This window comes from Pleurodeles waltl, chromosome 3_1 (genome assembly GCF_031143425.1).
Source record: "Pleurodeles waltl isolate 20211129_DDA chromosome 3_1, aPleWal1.hap1.20221129, whole genome shotgun sequence".
Taxonomy (NCBI): Eukaryota; Metazoa; Chordata; class Amphibia; order Caudata; family Salamandridae; genus Pleurodeles; species Pleurodeles waltl.
In genome coordinates, this window is record NC_090440.1 from 1,463,477,788 (window position 1) to 1,463,492,806 (window position 15,019).

General features: G+C 42.8%; 1 protein-coding gene across 2 annotated transcripts in view; it reads right to left on the bottom strand.

Moving 5' to 3' along the window:
- Positions 1 to 15,019, bottom strand: part of MAP3K19 (mitogen-activated protein kinase kinase kinase 19) — a 304,015-nt gene that overhangs the window by 144,903 nt on the left and 144,093 nt on the right. The window contains exon 1 of one of the 2 annotated variants that reach the window (XM_069225051.1): positions 3,530 to 3,621. The exons of the other annotated variant lie outside the window; for it this stretch is intronic. The gene's annotated coding sequence lies outside the window, so the exon portion shown is untranslated. Of the gene's footprint in view, positions 1 to 3,529; positions 3,622 to 15,019 lie in introns of those variants that run through there. 2 annotated transcript variants of the gene reach the window in all.

Consider the following 15,019-nt stretch of genomic DNA (forward strand, 5'->3'; position numbering starts at 1 on the left):
CACACTTAGCAAGGGGGTCCAAATGTTGCAGAGAACAGGGGCAACAGTACCCAGCTTCTGGGGGTGCACAAAGAGGGAGCACAGGGTTGCTGGGCCCAGCACAGGCCAGCACAAGGGGTTGCAGTCAGTGGCGGTTCCTCCTAGTGACCCAGCAGGTGCAGGTCAGCACAGCAGCAGCAGTCCAAGGTGGTTCCTGGTGAGTCCCTCCAGCAGCCTTCAGTGTCCAGTTACAAACATGTTAAAGTCCAGAGTGTTTCCAAATTGTGGAGAAAAATCCCCTGTACTTATACCCAGTTTTGCAAAGGTTTAACAAAGAGGGGGACAGGAGGTTCCAGGCAGTTACAACTGGTTCTGGGAGTGCCCTTACTCTCCTCCAGCATAGGCTCTAAACATCAGTTGGGGGTAAACGTGCCCTTTGTGTGAGGCCAGGGCACAACCTTTACAGATGAAAGTGTGCCACGCCTCCCCTTCTCTTAGCCCAGGAAGACCATTCAAGATGCAGATGCATCGCTGTGACACCTTCACCCTCCCTGAGTACAGGCTGTCTGAAAAGTATGCACCAAACACCGACACTCTGCCCAGACGTGGATTGGAGTCAAGCTGCAAAACACCAGAGTCATAAGCACAGAGAAATGCTCACTTTCTAGAAGAGGCATTTCTAGAATGGTAATTAAAAAATCCACCTACACTGGCAAGCATCATTTCTCACTAGCATTACAACCATACCAAACATGCTTACGCTTCCCCTCATAAATCAGACAATACCCCCTACTCAAAAAGGCAGGGAATTTCCAATGCACTCCTATGAGCAAAGCAGCTCTCACAACAGTGAGAAACCAAATAGGCTGTTTGTCACTACCAGGACAGGTCACGCAACCAGGCATATGTCCTGCCTTCCATAAACATAGCACCCTGCACATTGGGCTAGCTAGGACCCACCTTAGGGGAGAATTGCATGTAGTAAAAGGGGAGTTCTGGGCCTGGCAAGTAAATTTAGATGCCAAGTCCCTGTAGCAGTAAACTGCACATGCAGGCCCTGCGCTAGCAGACCTGAGACAGGTTTGAAAGGCTACTTCCGTGGGTGGCGCAAGCAGCACTACAGGCCTACTAATAGCATTTAATTTACAGGCCCTGGGCATAGAGATACCACTGTACAAGGGACTTGCAGGTAAATTAAATGTGTCAATTAGGTATAAGCCAATCATACCAACTTTAGAAGGGGGAGCACCTGCACTTTAGCACTGATCACCAATATTAAAATGTTCAGAGTCCTAGAGCCAACAACAAGAGGTCAGAAAAATAGGAGGAAGGAGGCTAAAAGTCTGGGGATGAACACGCGAAAAGGGCCAAGTCCAACAGTCTGTATGCAGTAAACCCAGTGCCTGGCCAAAGGCCATTCATGTGGTATATAAAAGGTATGGCCGCACGCACTCTATTAAGTACTTATGATGCCATTGGTTATGTTACTGGTAATGATGAGTAATGTCTTGGGTGAAGTTAAGTGAGGTGATGTGCAGTACGTGGTGGAGAAATTATGGATGCATAGCTAACCAGATATAGAGACTTTTAGTGATATTTTTAGTTTCTGAATAAGATCCTTAACATCCCTTTAAACAAAGTTTTATCATGGAATATATATCCCAATCTGATAATTTTGCACTACCACAGATTTTGTTTCACTCACCCATAGCTACAGGCCTTGCCCTTTGCTGTTTTAAGGTATATCTTAAAGATAAACAATCTCTCCTAAGAAATTGCTGGGTGTGTCCTCCATCTTTTCTGTAATCCCCCCCTTTCAGTCTCAGAATGATGCTCCATGCCAGAGCACCAGTCGCGGCTCGCTGCTATTTAAAGCGGCAGGGTGGGGCAGGAGCGGCACGCGGGGGGATTTTAATTTAATTTAATGAAAAAAAGAAAGAAAGAAAAAAAACGTACCTTCTCTGTAGCCGGCGCTCCTCTGTCCCTCGTCTCTCCAGCTGCAGGCACAGGCTCCAAGCCTGCCCTGAGGCCAATCCTAACGCTGCTTAGAGCAGTGTCAGGATTGGCTGGGAGCTCCGAGCCAGGGTGCTCCCAGGCAGACAGGGAGCCTGTGTAGGCTCTCTCCAGCCCGGTAACTGTGTTGCCGGGCTGGAGAGAGCCTACTGCGCATGTGTGTTTGCCTATCTCGTGACGGCCAGCCAAACACACATGCGCTCTGAGGGGAGTGCTCTGTGCTCTCCCATCCATGGCTGTCATCCCCAATGCCCCGCCCCTTTCACCACAAAGGGATAATAAACATAGTTTATTACCCCTTCGTGGTGAAAGGATTGCAGCTTCTGCTGCTGGCAGGGGGTGGGGACACGCTACTCCACCCTAATGGAGGAGCCGCCCCTGCATTTATAGCAAAAACTACGGCCCACCTGTGATGATTCTAGTCCTTGTCACGTCCCCACTCTCCCTCCAAGTGTTAAGTGTTGCACCTGCAGACCCAGCTCTACAGCCCAATGAAGACATCTACCCCTCCATCCATTCAAGTCCTATCTCACTATTTCTGCTACAAACAAATCACATCCACTCTTATCGATGGTATCAGATGGTGCTTCAGTTTAAACGGTTTCAACCCTGCTCTCACCACTGACAACAAAGCAATTACACAGTACTGTCGAGCCAATTGCATCGCAAACTAGTAAGCACAATTACCTGTACCCTGCCACCTTCAAATACCCAAAACAAAGCAGCCGGGCACACAAAAAAACAAGGAAAGTACACTAATCTGGAAAGGGATCCACTGACTTTCCGTTGCAGCTGGGACAACTGTACTGACAGCAGTGAAAAACATGTACAGAAACCCTTCATTCGACCACCACTACGAGCATTCATTTACAGCACTTCTAAACGGCGCGAGTTTGTTAAGAAGCGCTACTAAGTGAGCAAGCTGTTTTTGTTACAACTGCTGCTGTTATTGGAAACATACATCCAGATGAGCACACCACATGGCCATCACAATTGAGCAAGCGCTGGAACCCCTGGAGAAGGCAGAGCAACTGGATTCCTAATTCCAGAGCTATGGAATGAGCGTTAAAATGGGTACAAACCACACCAGCTTCAGACACTCCAAATCCACCTACCTCTTGAAGCACCACCACCACCCTGTACACAACCAACGAATGCTTACCAAGTGTCCCAAGAGCATAGCTGTAAATAATGTTACTGACCAACAGATGCCCTTTAGATCAGAGAACACAGAGTTGTTGCAAAGTACATGCATAGTGTTTTCTTGAACGTTACACTTAAATTAATGTATCCGGCAGAAAAAAAGAGACACTTTAACACTCATAGCAGAATTTAAGTAGGAATCTGCTTCCATTGCCATTCTTCCTTCAGACAGCAGGTTTGTCTAAATCAATACACATGTTGTAACTTAAACACTATCGTAAAATAACAGCCGCAACTATGTTGTAAGTGGAGTACTAGTATATCCCCGCATCCTACAAAATACAGAATTAAAGTAGAAGTTTTTGTGTAAAATGAATTAATTTATCAAAAGTACCTTTTTTCTTTGTTAAAGGCTGCAATGAAGGTCTCCCAGCTCATGCTTTCTTTTGGCCCCTTTGCTAGAATGAAGATGTCACTAAAAGTGGCTTTCTGGTCCCCAGCCTTTGTTCTGCCTCCTGTACACACTGGTTGGCTGGCAGGCTACAAAAGGCTGATCTGTGTTTACACATGACCTGGGGGGGGGGGGGGGTCAATTACATCCCCACCAAAGAGGCAGCTGGTTGGTAAGGGAGTCTGTGCTCCTCATGTTTCTACAGCGACGGCTGTTCTTTAACGGAGACATACAAAAGCTTCTTTTACAAATTTCTCGCATGAAAATGTGCATCAATATTTCAAAAGTCATGTTTATATTCCCTTTAAGATATCTGTGAAGTTTTAGAATTCTGTCACCACTCACCAGGAAGTGCAAAGGTCAAAAGAAAGAGGGCGCGGGTAGGCTTAAATTTGCAGGTAAACCTAAATATGAAAACAACAAACGCTCTCAGCCAATATTATACGTCAACCTATTCTTACCTTTTCTAGTGTATTCCATTTTCTTCTCTAGGTTAGAAAGCTGTTTGCCTAAAGCATATACAGCAAACGTTCCAACAGCGTCATCATTCCCGGGCCCCTGAAAAAGCCCCAAAAAAGCTTTGAACAGCAAATCTTCGCTCTGTGTGTATTAGCATTTAGGAAAAATGTGTAGATAAAAGCAAGGTTAAATAATAAAATAACAGACTCGTCAGTAACTTCTTTATTTAAATAATAAAATACCAACGCAATCATCAGAACTTTCTCCATTTAAGTAATACAATATGAATCCCTGGTATCTTCTCAATTTCTCTCTAGTGTCCTCTTGTAACTTACATCTGTGAGCTGTGCTGTAAATATCAGCAAAGAGGGAGCGTTTACACAGATTTCAAGTTGTCATATTTTCGGTTTGAGAAATTCACCCGCAAATATCTCAGTAGATTCTGTAATTTGTCGTTTTGTTTTCTCATTACAAACACAGGGCAACAAGTACCAGAATGCAAAGGTAAAAAACAGACTACTCGCAGCAGGTTCCTTCATATTTCTGCATTCGCATTAAATATAGCACCTAAGAGTTTAGTAATGACAGCCGGGTTTTATGGCACTTTGGATATAACAATAGTATACCCACATGGCTATAAAAGGTGGACTCAGGTCCCGAGGCCTAGGACAACCCGCATTTCTAAAACATGACAGATGCCTTGATACACACCTACACGTGTCTGATGCCTTACAGGCTGAACGCTCTTCTGGCAGCGCAAAAGCATATATATCAGAACAATAAATCGGAGTGACATTAGATGCAATTCACAATAACTGTTTTTGAGCAGCTTTGGTTCATCATTTACTCCCTTTGGGGACACATATGCGGGTTAATTTAGCGCTAACTTGTACAGGTCCAAGCACACATACTGATACTTGTGAGTAAAATGTGCTATATGGACGGAACAGCTATTGTATAGACCAGTCTCTGAGCATCCACCTTCAATGTAGGTTCAGAAAACCCTATATTGTACATCTTTCCCTATTAAAAAAATTAACACTTACAGAGCTTGGCAGATGCCATAGTCAAGAAAATGTGTTTACACGATGGTCCTGGCCGCAGCACGGCGCTGTACTATAAACAGCCACGGCCGGGTACAAACACACTCACAATGGGAACACAAACATCCAAACTGTACCTCCTTTTCTCTGACCCCAGCTGCTCACACACGCACTGTGAGGCAACGCTCTTATGATAAAGTAAAACCCCGAGGTCTCCCAGTGCGCTCTTGGCTGGTAGTTCAGTAAACGGTAAGCATCCTCCACATCAAGCAAGCAAGATGATGTCAATATGTGTGTGGCTTTGCCTAACATTTCTGTCTAGACATTGTGTCCATTTCTGTCAGAAACTGTCATTTGTGTCAACTGCTGTGGGCTAATGTTTGGAGAAAGGCTCTACTTCCTTTAGCAGTGAAATAGGATCACAACTGACGGCCCAAACTTACCCACATGGTTGAAAGCCATGAGTGGTGTTTTGCAGCATGTCCTCCACTCAGGGCTTTAAGTGGGATGAAAAAACTGGAGGGTGGGGGGAGTTCTATCAAAGGGCCGTGGCCGGTGTAATTAGGGCGCGGTTTACCACACCTAAGCTAAAAATCTGTGCATAGCCTAGGGTGCCTCCCCACTGATATTTTGCCGCTTCTTCCTGTCCTTGCATGAATGCTTCAGGTCTGCAAAGAGGAGACTGTGAAAGAACCGTAAGGAGTCTCTTGAGGTTACATAAAAATCATAAAGGGTGGTCCTGCTGCCGACTGAAGATGTTTTTTTCACCCAAGGTTAAGGGCAACAAAAGAGAGCCCAAAAGGGGCCTATCTTGATACCTGCTTTTTAGAACTGAGCACCAGCACGTCCCGGCCAACTTAAAGCCCTCCCTCCGCTTATGAACCACTACAGTCATGGTGGGTCCATGTCTATCGGCTCATCTTCTCTCTCTGTCTGACAGAAGTGCATCTGGACTGACCAGCCTGCCAATGTGTTTAGAAGGCCTAGCACCTACCCTTACAATTGATGGTTCTTGGGCTTCATGTGGGGTGGAGGCCTTGAGGAAACCAGGACACCCCCCATAAGGGTTGATGATAGCCCCTTTAGCCCCGTGCTTGGCAGGGCACAGCGGTTCTACAGGCAATATATCATATGTCCGTTTCATCTCTTCAGAGATTAACTCAGATATGATGGTCTTGTAACACGGTTACAATCACAAATGGCTTCATCATATTATTTTCTGAACTAGGAGGTTGCTATTATCCAGAACATCATTTTTTTGAAATAAGAAGAAATGCTACTTTTTGACGATTGAAAAGATCCGGTCCTTTTATCAGCAATCTTATGTGCATTAAAGTCCTGATGAAGCGATATTTTTGATTATTTAGTATCGCAAAACACGTGTTGGCCATTAGAGTTTTCAACTAACTTCTCAGATTTTAAGGTTAGCACCTACAAAGCAATAAAAAGAAAATACCGGAGCAAGAAAATGTCCTCATTAATACGACTTGATGTTGTATTAATCTTCAGAGTTAAAACTGAACCAGACCCCGAAACGACCTGCCTTTTTTAATGTTCAAGCAGCGTTAGGCGAGCTAAGCGCTATATCTAGTCTCTAGAGATCAGATAGTGTTATACAACAGAGCCCCAGCCTCCCCATTCTTCTCCTGTTTAGCTTTTGGTAGATGCCAGACTCTGACCGCCCCCACGTTTCTTGGTGCGTGACAGTGGGTGCTGTAAGCTCAACCCATTTTTACTGCTCTTATTTCATTTGAAAGGGAAAAAAACAGAGTCGACCCGGCCAATATACAATGTTGTGATCTTCAGGTTGCAGACAGGTCTCTTCCGAAACATTATCTTTACAGTTAGCTGTTCACGCTCATTGGCAGAAATAGACTCAAAGCACGTCGATGTGTCCTCCATTGTAAATTAATTCACTTCCAAATATACATTTAACTTTCTGTTTATAAAGCATGGAATAATGATCACCATTCTATCGGATTCGTTATTTCTCAACATATTTTTAGTTTTAGTGTCCTCTTTTTGGTGATGATACTGATGTCAAGAAGTTAACAAAGTAATTATATATGTGTCCTTTATCTTTAGCCTCCAGTGGGCTGTGCCAGCCATCTGTGTAGGCAGATCGTGCATGGGACATCATTAACTACTCCACAGGTGCTAAACTGTGCCTGCCCTTCTATCGTGAACAGCAAACAGTCCGTTTCCACATAAGAGTGAAAAAAGAGATGTCCCTTGATAATGAAACAAACAGAAGGTCGATATATGACCTCTGCCAGAAGTACAAAAGAACATCTGATGCAGAGTAATATGCAAATCTGGCCATGGGACGCTCCACTATTCCCTTGCATGACACCTCATTTAAACCCATAAATAAGCTATACAAAAGCTTCCTTTAAAATCCAGAATGGGTCGAATTGTATTTTATTATTAGGTTGTAGTATGGAATATGGAGTAGAAAAAATCATGATAAAATAATATTGTAGCCAAAATATTGAGGATAAAATATCAAAATGTAAAAAGATATAGTGGAGGTATAGATTTACTATTCTTAACTCCACATCTACGTAATTTGAATATATATTTCCCTTTCTCTCTCTCTCTCTCTCTCTCTCTCTGTATATATATATACATATATACTTCATAAGCATGATCCTCCCTCCAGACCAGCGGCACTGCACAGACGACACCGCAGCTCGCTTTCACAGTGAATGATATTTTATTTTATTTCATTTCAAGAGTGCCAGGATTCCTAGTAGTACAGACAAACTAAAAACGAAACAGCCTATGTGTTTCAGCTGTATGCCTTCGACTGGACCTCTCCAATATTCATGTTAGACATCTATTTATTAATCTAATATCCTTTCTTCACTTCAATGGCACCTGAAAACTAGAGCTACAGACTTATTTACAAGATTTGGGACATTATGGCATCCATTTTTTTTCCATGTGGCCTCCAGTGTTAACAGTACCTGTGTTTGCATTACATCATCATGTCATTCTTTTTTGGATTATGACCAAACACTCTCTAACATTAAAAATTATAAAAATGTATTAGAAAAGATCGTGATAAAATAATATTGTACCCAACATATTAAGGATAAAATATCAAAAGGTAAAGGGATATAGGGAAGTATAGATTTACTATTCTTAACTGCACATCTACATACTTTGAATCTCTCTCTCTCTCTCTCTCTCTCTCTATATATATATATATATATATATATATATGTATATATATATATATATATATATATATATATATATATATATATATATATATATATATATATATATATATATAATGTTTTGTCCTCAGTATTTTAGCTACAATCAATATTAAGGTACCACAATATTCCCTACTCAATATTCCAGACCTTCACCTGGTTGCTATAAGCGTTTTTATTTGTAATTACACATTTTTGCACACATCATAACTCAATCAAATCGGCAGGTTCAACCGTAAGTATTTACCATACAATATACTATAAAAAGGCAAGAAAACCACAGCCACTTAACCCATTTCATTTGTAGACAACCAAATTACAGTAAACACTTGCCTGCATACCCATTTGTAACTCATGCACTGTTTGTATTTCATATACATATACCAATTTAAAAATACACATGGTTTACAGTAAACATACTATGGGGATAAAGTAGACTGCAAAAAAGTTGTGTTAAAAAAATGAGTTCTACTGAAACAAATTGAATGAAACAATGTTTTTGCTACAAATAAATGAAAAAGATTGTAGCAAAGGTAAATGTACTAGGAGAAGAGACCAGGGTACATCCTCCTGCTAAAGTAGTTAGGAGCATTCCCAGTGAGGTTGGGAAGGGAGCAGGAGACTAGTAAGTGGTTTTGGGAACCAAGGAAGGGTAGCATTAAGGGTTAGTAAGGGGTCGCTAAGGTTTACAGATTGTAGCAATAAGGGGTAGTTAGGGGCTTTAAGAGTTCAGCAAAGGGTAGCCTTAAGGGGTATTTAGTGTTTTTAGGGGACAGGCAGTGTAACAGAGTAGTAAGGGCCTTTTAGGGTTGCACAAACAATAGTAGTAAGGGATTGCTAGAGTTCAGGGAGTGGTAGCATTAAAGGCTAGTAAGGAGTTTTTATGGTTAAGGGAACAGTAGCGTTAAGAGGTAGTAAGGGTTTTTTGGAGTGAAGGAAGGGTAGCGTTAAGCTGTAGTTGAGAAATTTATAAGGTTCAAAGAAGGGTAACGTTAAGAGGCAATAAGGAGTAGGTAGTGTTCACTGGCTACTAGGATTAAATGCTAGTTGGAGACTGTAGGGGTCAGGAAAGGATAGCATTAAGGGCTACTAAGGGTTTTTTGAGATTCAAGACAGTGTAGCATAAAGGGGCAGTCTCAGGTTTTAGGGGTAATGGATGGGAAGCATTAAGGTGTATTAACAGGGATATTATGGTACAGCTAGATTAATTAAAGAGTGCATGCAATAAAAACAACTTTTAAAATTCTATGTTTTTGGAGTTGTCATAGGTAATAACAAAGGACATAACATTATCACCTCAGTCATTTTGATTTGAGTATAGTCATCATTTTAAAAGTCAACTTTATTACATACAACCATAGAAATAACATTTTTCTAAATCGGTACATATTTTCTGCATATATTTATATTTCAAGGAAAATACCGAAGATATGAGGTCATCCGATTCCAGTATCTGGGCTTGTTGTGTGGATAGCTCCATTTCACCCCTCAAATTTCCAAAGAGAAAAGCAAGCCACTCCAGCAACAGGTATGCTGGAATCATTTATTTCAAAAGGGCAGAAGAACAAAACGTGTTCTGACCCGTGAGGTTTTGATGAAGCAAGGGAATCTTTTGGATTATGAAATATATATATGTATAGACACTTACTGAAAAAACAAAGGTTACAGTGGCGTTATAGTTAGGCTCAGATTTTACACACACACAAAACCAAAGAAATTCAGCTGTTATGGTTACCTGAGCTAAGTATACCTTACGCCCCGCAATGCACTCCTTATGACCTCACATATTACATCACTCATTACATGGTCAGTGACATCACTGATGACAGCTCAAATGACATAATTGTTGACATCACTGATGACATTATCCAGTGAGTGTGTTTCATAAACGTTTTTGTGACTTAATGATATATACACAAAGCTACTGCATAAGTTATATCATTATTCTTCCTGTACCACTGAGCGATATTATTTATGTGATCTATAATCCTGTTTTTAAAGTGGGCGTACTATTTATCAGTAAACTAGCATCTGCACTGATACATGTCCCCTGCCGATATATGTGTAAGATAGTGTTTTGCGAGAATCTAAGCTGTTTGAGTCTTCACTCCACTGTGATGGCTGAGTATTATTCTGTTTTATGACATACTGACCAGTTTCCTTACACCTCTTTCCTTTGTGATGAATGACTGTACTAGCAGATTGCGATTAACTGAGATAATTGAGATGTCATCATTGATGTCATCAGTAATGTCACTGAATATATCACTGACCATGTCATGAGTGATGCAATATGGGAGGTCATAAGCAGTGCTGTGTAAGCAGCTCTCTGTGTGTAAAATCTGAGCCTAACTATAAAGTCCCTGTAAACTTTGGGACATATTTTCAAGCCCCTAATGCCATCGGAGTGTCACTTTTTGTGATGCTCCTGTGGCGCTGTGCACTGTGAGGGCAGCTGTAAGCCATTTTAGAGGGCAGCGGTAAGCCATTTTTTGTGGCTTACCACCACCTTGTAAATACAGCCCCTTCACACGCAGCACTTTGTGTGGAAGGGGTGTGCAATGGGTGCTGCCGTGGGTGTTCCACAGCAACACCCATTGCATTTTGACATTTCCCCAGATATACAAGAAATTGTGAATCTGTGGCAGTGCCAAAATCTAATGCCACTCCAGGGGTGGCTTTAGCATGGCGCAACAAGGAGAAATGCTTTCATTTCTCCTTTTTTTTGATCTTGCTATGTGTGCTGCATTCTGAAGCACACAAAGAAATAGAAAATCGCCATTGAATATTGAATCTCCCCAGCAACGCAGCCATCGTTGCACCTTGGTGCAAGGGTGACTGTGTTGGCGCTCGGCAGCTAATCTAGTGCAGCGCAGAAGGAAGCACAGGGATGCACCGTATTTTTGTAAATATGGCGCATCCCTGCATTCCAGAACTGACGCAGTGTGGCACTGCCAATTTTGGTGCAGCACCGAGGCTGCACAAGTTCTTTGTAAATATGCCACTTTGCTTTTTTAGTGAATTTCTAAGGCTTTTTCAAATTCTATTTCCTAACTATAACGTCTCTGTAGCCTTTGTTTTTTCAGTAAATTTCTAAATCTATTTTAAATTCTATTTCCTATCTATAATGTCCCTGTAACCTTTTTAATGCTGTTTCCGAACTACAATGTCCCTGTGACCTTTGTTTTTTTTAGTGAACTTCACCGTTTTGTAATATAAATTGTGCTACAATTTCATCCTTACGTTCAATTTAGTGTAATACATTTTCACAACTTTATACATACATTTTATTCACACATTTATTTATTCACACATGTATTATTATACATGTTTATACATTGCTAAAGTAACAATTGACAAATCAAGGTAAGGTAACTTGTGTAGTCTTTCTATAAATGCAATACACCAAGTCTTTTTCTTTTTTTATTAATTGTATGGCTCCCTGGCCAAATAAGGGGTCTGCTGGGTGTACTGCAGGCGGATCTGTGATGCATCAGCAGATCCATTCCCAACCAAAAGCACAAATTCAGTGCAAAACAACAACACATTTAATACAAACATATCCTATTGCAATTTATATAACTGTATCACTGCCTGTGTGAGGGGTGTGAGTAGCTGTGTAAGTGACTGCGTGGATGTGTGAGTAGCTGCCTAGTGCATGTATGGGTGTGCAAGTAGTTTTCTGGATCTATGAATGAGTGTGTAAGTGGCTGTATTTGTATGCGAGTAGGTGTGTAAGTGTTTTTTTGGACGTTTAAGCAGTTCTATGAGTAGTTGTGTCAATGACTGTGTGGGTCTGTAAGTGGGTGTATAAGTGGCTGCATAGGTGTGTAAGTGGTTGTGGGAGTAGTTATGTGGGTGTGTAACTGGGTGTGTGAGTGTGTAACTAGGTGTGTGAGTGTGCAGTGGGTGTGTGAGTGGGTGTGTTAGTGTTTGTGTGGGTCTGTAAATGGGCGTGTGAGGAGTTCTTTGGGTCTGTAGGTGGGTGTGTGAATTGGGTGTTTGAGGGGTTTTCTGGGTGTCGGAATGAGTTTGTGCCTGGTTGTGTGGGCATGTGAGCGACTGTGTAAGTGGATGTGTGAGTGGGTGTGTGAGTGGTTTCTGGGTCTCTGAATGGATGTATCAGTGACTGTATGAGTGTGTGTGTGCCTGTGAGTGGATGTGTGAGTGGTCCTCACATCTATATGTGGATGTATCAGGGACTCCGAGGATTTGTCAGTGGGTGTGTGAGTGGCTGTATAAATGTGTGACTAGGTGTGTGAGTAGCTGCATAGGTGTGTGAGTGACTTTCTGAGTCCCTGAGTGGGTGTGTGAGTAGTTGTGTGGGTGTGTAAGTAGGCGTGTGAGTGTACCGTAGGAAGGTGGTTGTTTGGTTCTTGAGTGGTGTGTCAATGTCTGTATGCATGTGTGAGTGGGTGTCAGTGGTTTTGCTGCATGGGTGTGCGAGTGGGTATGTAAGTGGCTGTGTGGGTCTGTGAATAGGTGTGTGAGTGGCTGTATGGGTGTGTACGTGGCTCTTTGAGTCTGTGAGTGGGTGAGTGAGTGGTTCTCTGGGTCTCTGAGTGGGTGTATTAGTGACTGGGTGTGTGAGTGGCTGTATGGATATGTGAATGGGTGTGTGAGTGGTTGTATGGATGTGTACGTGGCTCTTTGAGTCTGTGAGTGGGTGAATGAGTGGTTCTCTGGGTCACTGAGTGGGTGTATTAGTGACTGTTTGGGTGTGTGAGTGGCTGTATGGATGTGTGAATGGGTGTGTGAGTGGCTGTATGGATGTGTGAGTGGGTGTGTGAGTGGTTGTGTGAGTATGAGAGTGAGTGTGTCAGTGAGTGGGTGTGAGTTTTTTTAATTGGGATCTGGATCCGCTGTGGATTGACATGGTGGCTGAGCGCCTCTGTGGAACCACAGATCCCTGTGCGCCCCCAAAAATACATTTTTGGGCAATTTCTTGCCCATGAAGGGTCCCTCACAGACCCCTCCATCAGTCCCATGGGGTCAGGGAACCTCTACCCTGACCACTTCTACCAGTTTTAAGTTTTATTCCCGCTGCCCCGAGACCGAGTGCTGATAAACAAAATGGAGGCTGCAACTTTCCTCTCAGGTTGTGGCTAGCCTATCACAGCATTGCGGTTGGCGTGTGGATTTGCAGATCTGCTGTGGTGAATTTGCATCACTAAATATACATAAATCTTTTTTGTTTAATACCTCTAATACTACTGAACAGATTTATACCAAATTAGAAAAAGAGATCTTTATGGACCAAGATCTAGCTGGTGTAATTCTGTCCATCGGTTCAGACTGTAGCTGTGTCTGAATTCCCTGTGGGAAATTGCATGGGGAATATGCGTTTTGGCCCCCCCACCTTTTTCTTGGCCCCCCTCTTCGTCAAGTGGCACCTACGTTATTAGCAAAACAAAAAACGCTTTTCCTATAGAAACTAGGTCCTAAATATAACTACCTACTTGCAACCACACACACACATACACACACACACACAAAAAAATGGTCACCATAACGGTGCACACGTGCTGCTGCTGCAAGTGTTAAGGATTGACCGATATCCCCCAATTATCCATCACACAAATGTACACTGCACTCCCAAGAGGTCATATTTATTCAAAATAGGTTTTTCCATATCTCCATCAAGGACCAGGGTTGACAGTGGTTTGCTCGATAGTAAGCCATACATAAGTCCGCTACCATTCTTTGATTTATACTTAAGCACTCAAGGAGGCAGGGGCAGCTCCTTCGCAATGGCGAAGGAGCGTCACCCCCCTGGCTAAGCCACGAGCGAAAAGATAAAACAATATTTGTTAATTGCTTCATCTTTCAGCTGCTGGCTGAGCCAGCAGCATCTGAAGGGAAGGGCAGGCTGGGCCCCGGGAGGTGGGGAGGGGAGTAGAGAGTGCACCTAAGTGTGCATGTGTGTATGGCCAGCAGTCTCAACACTGCCGGGCTGGAGAAACTGCACACACCCCAAGGTTGTGTCTGAGTGACAGTCCAAGCCACTCAGACCAATCATGACGCTGCTTTCATGTGAGATTTAGCATGAAAGCAAAGCCAGGATTGCTGGGGAGCCTGTGCCAGGGTCCCAGTGAATGCTGGGACACCAGAAGAGGATTGAGGCGGCGACAGGAAGAGGTACGTTTTTTTTTCATTCAAAACCCCCCTGCATGCCCCTCCCCTTGAGATTTACGGCTCCCTGCTGCAAAGAGGCATTATGGGAGTTGGAGTCCAAAGTAAACAACAGCAGGGAAATTAACTATTGTTTCTCTATTTTCTTAAGCGTTGCACAGTCATCAGTTGTTAAATCACCATGCTTCTTTGTTAAGTTCAATGAGAGTAATAATAATGTAAATAACTCCTGGGCCCGTTTACACTGCTACTTCCTCCAGTGTACGGGCCACATCAGCGCCAATTACATTACTTCTCAGCCTTCACTTGCCCTCAGTAAGGTTGGCCTCAGGATCACTGTCACAAAGCTGGCTCATGGCGTATCTGGAGTTTGTCTCCAAATATATAGTACCAATGCAAGGGATTAGTATCCCATTCACCAACTAAGCAGCAGGGAGACTGTTCCTTTCAGACATTGGGCGCCGCTGTCTTTATTCCAATCCAAAAGCAAAATGATCACCATAACTGCGCACTTGGCTGGTGAAAGTGTTGGGAATTGTCTGTTATTCCCATAATTATCCATCACACAAAAGTAC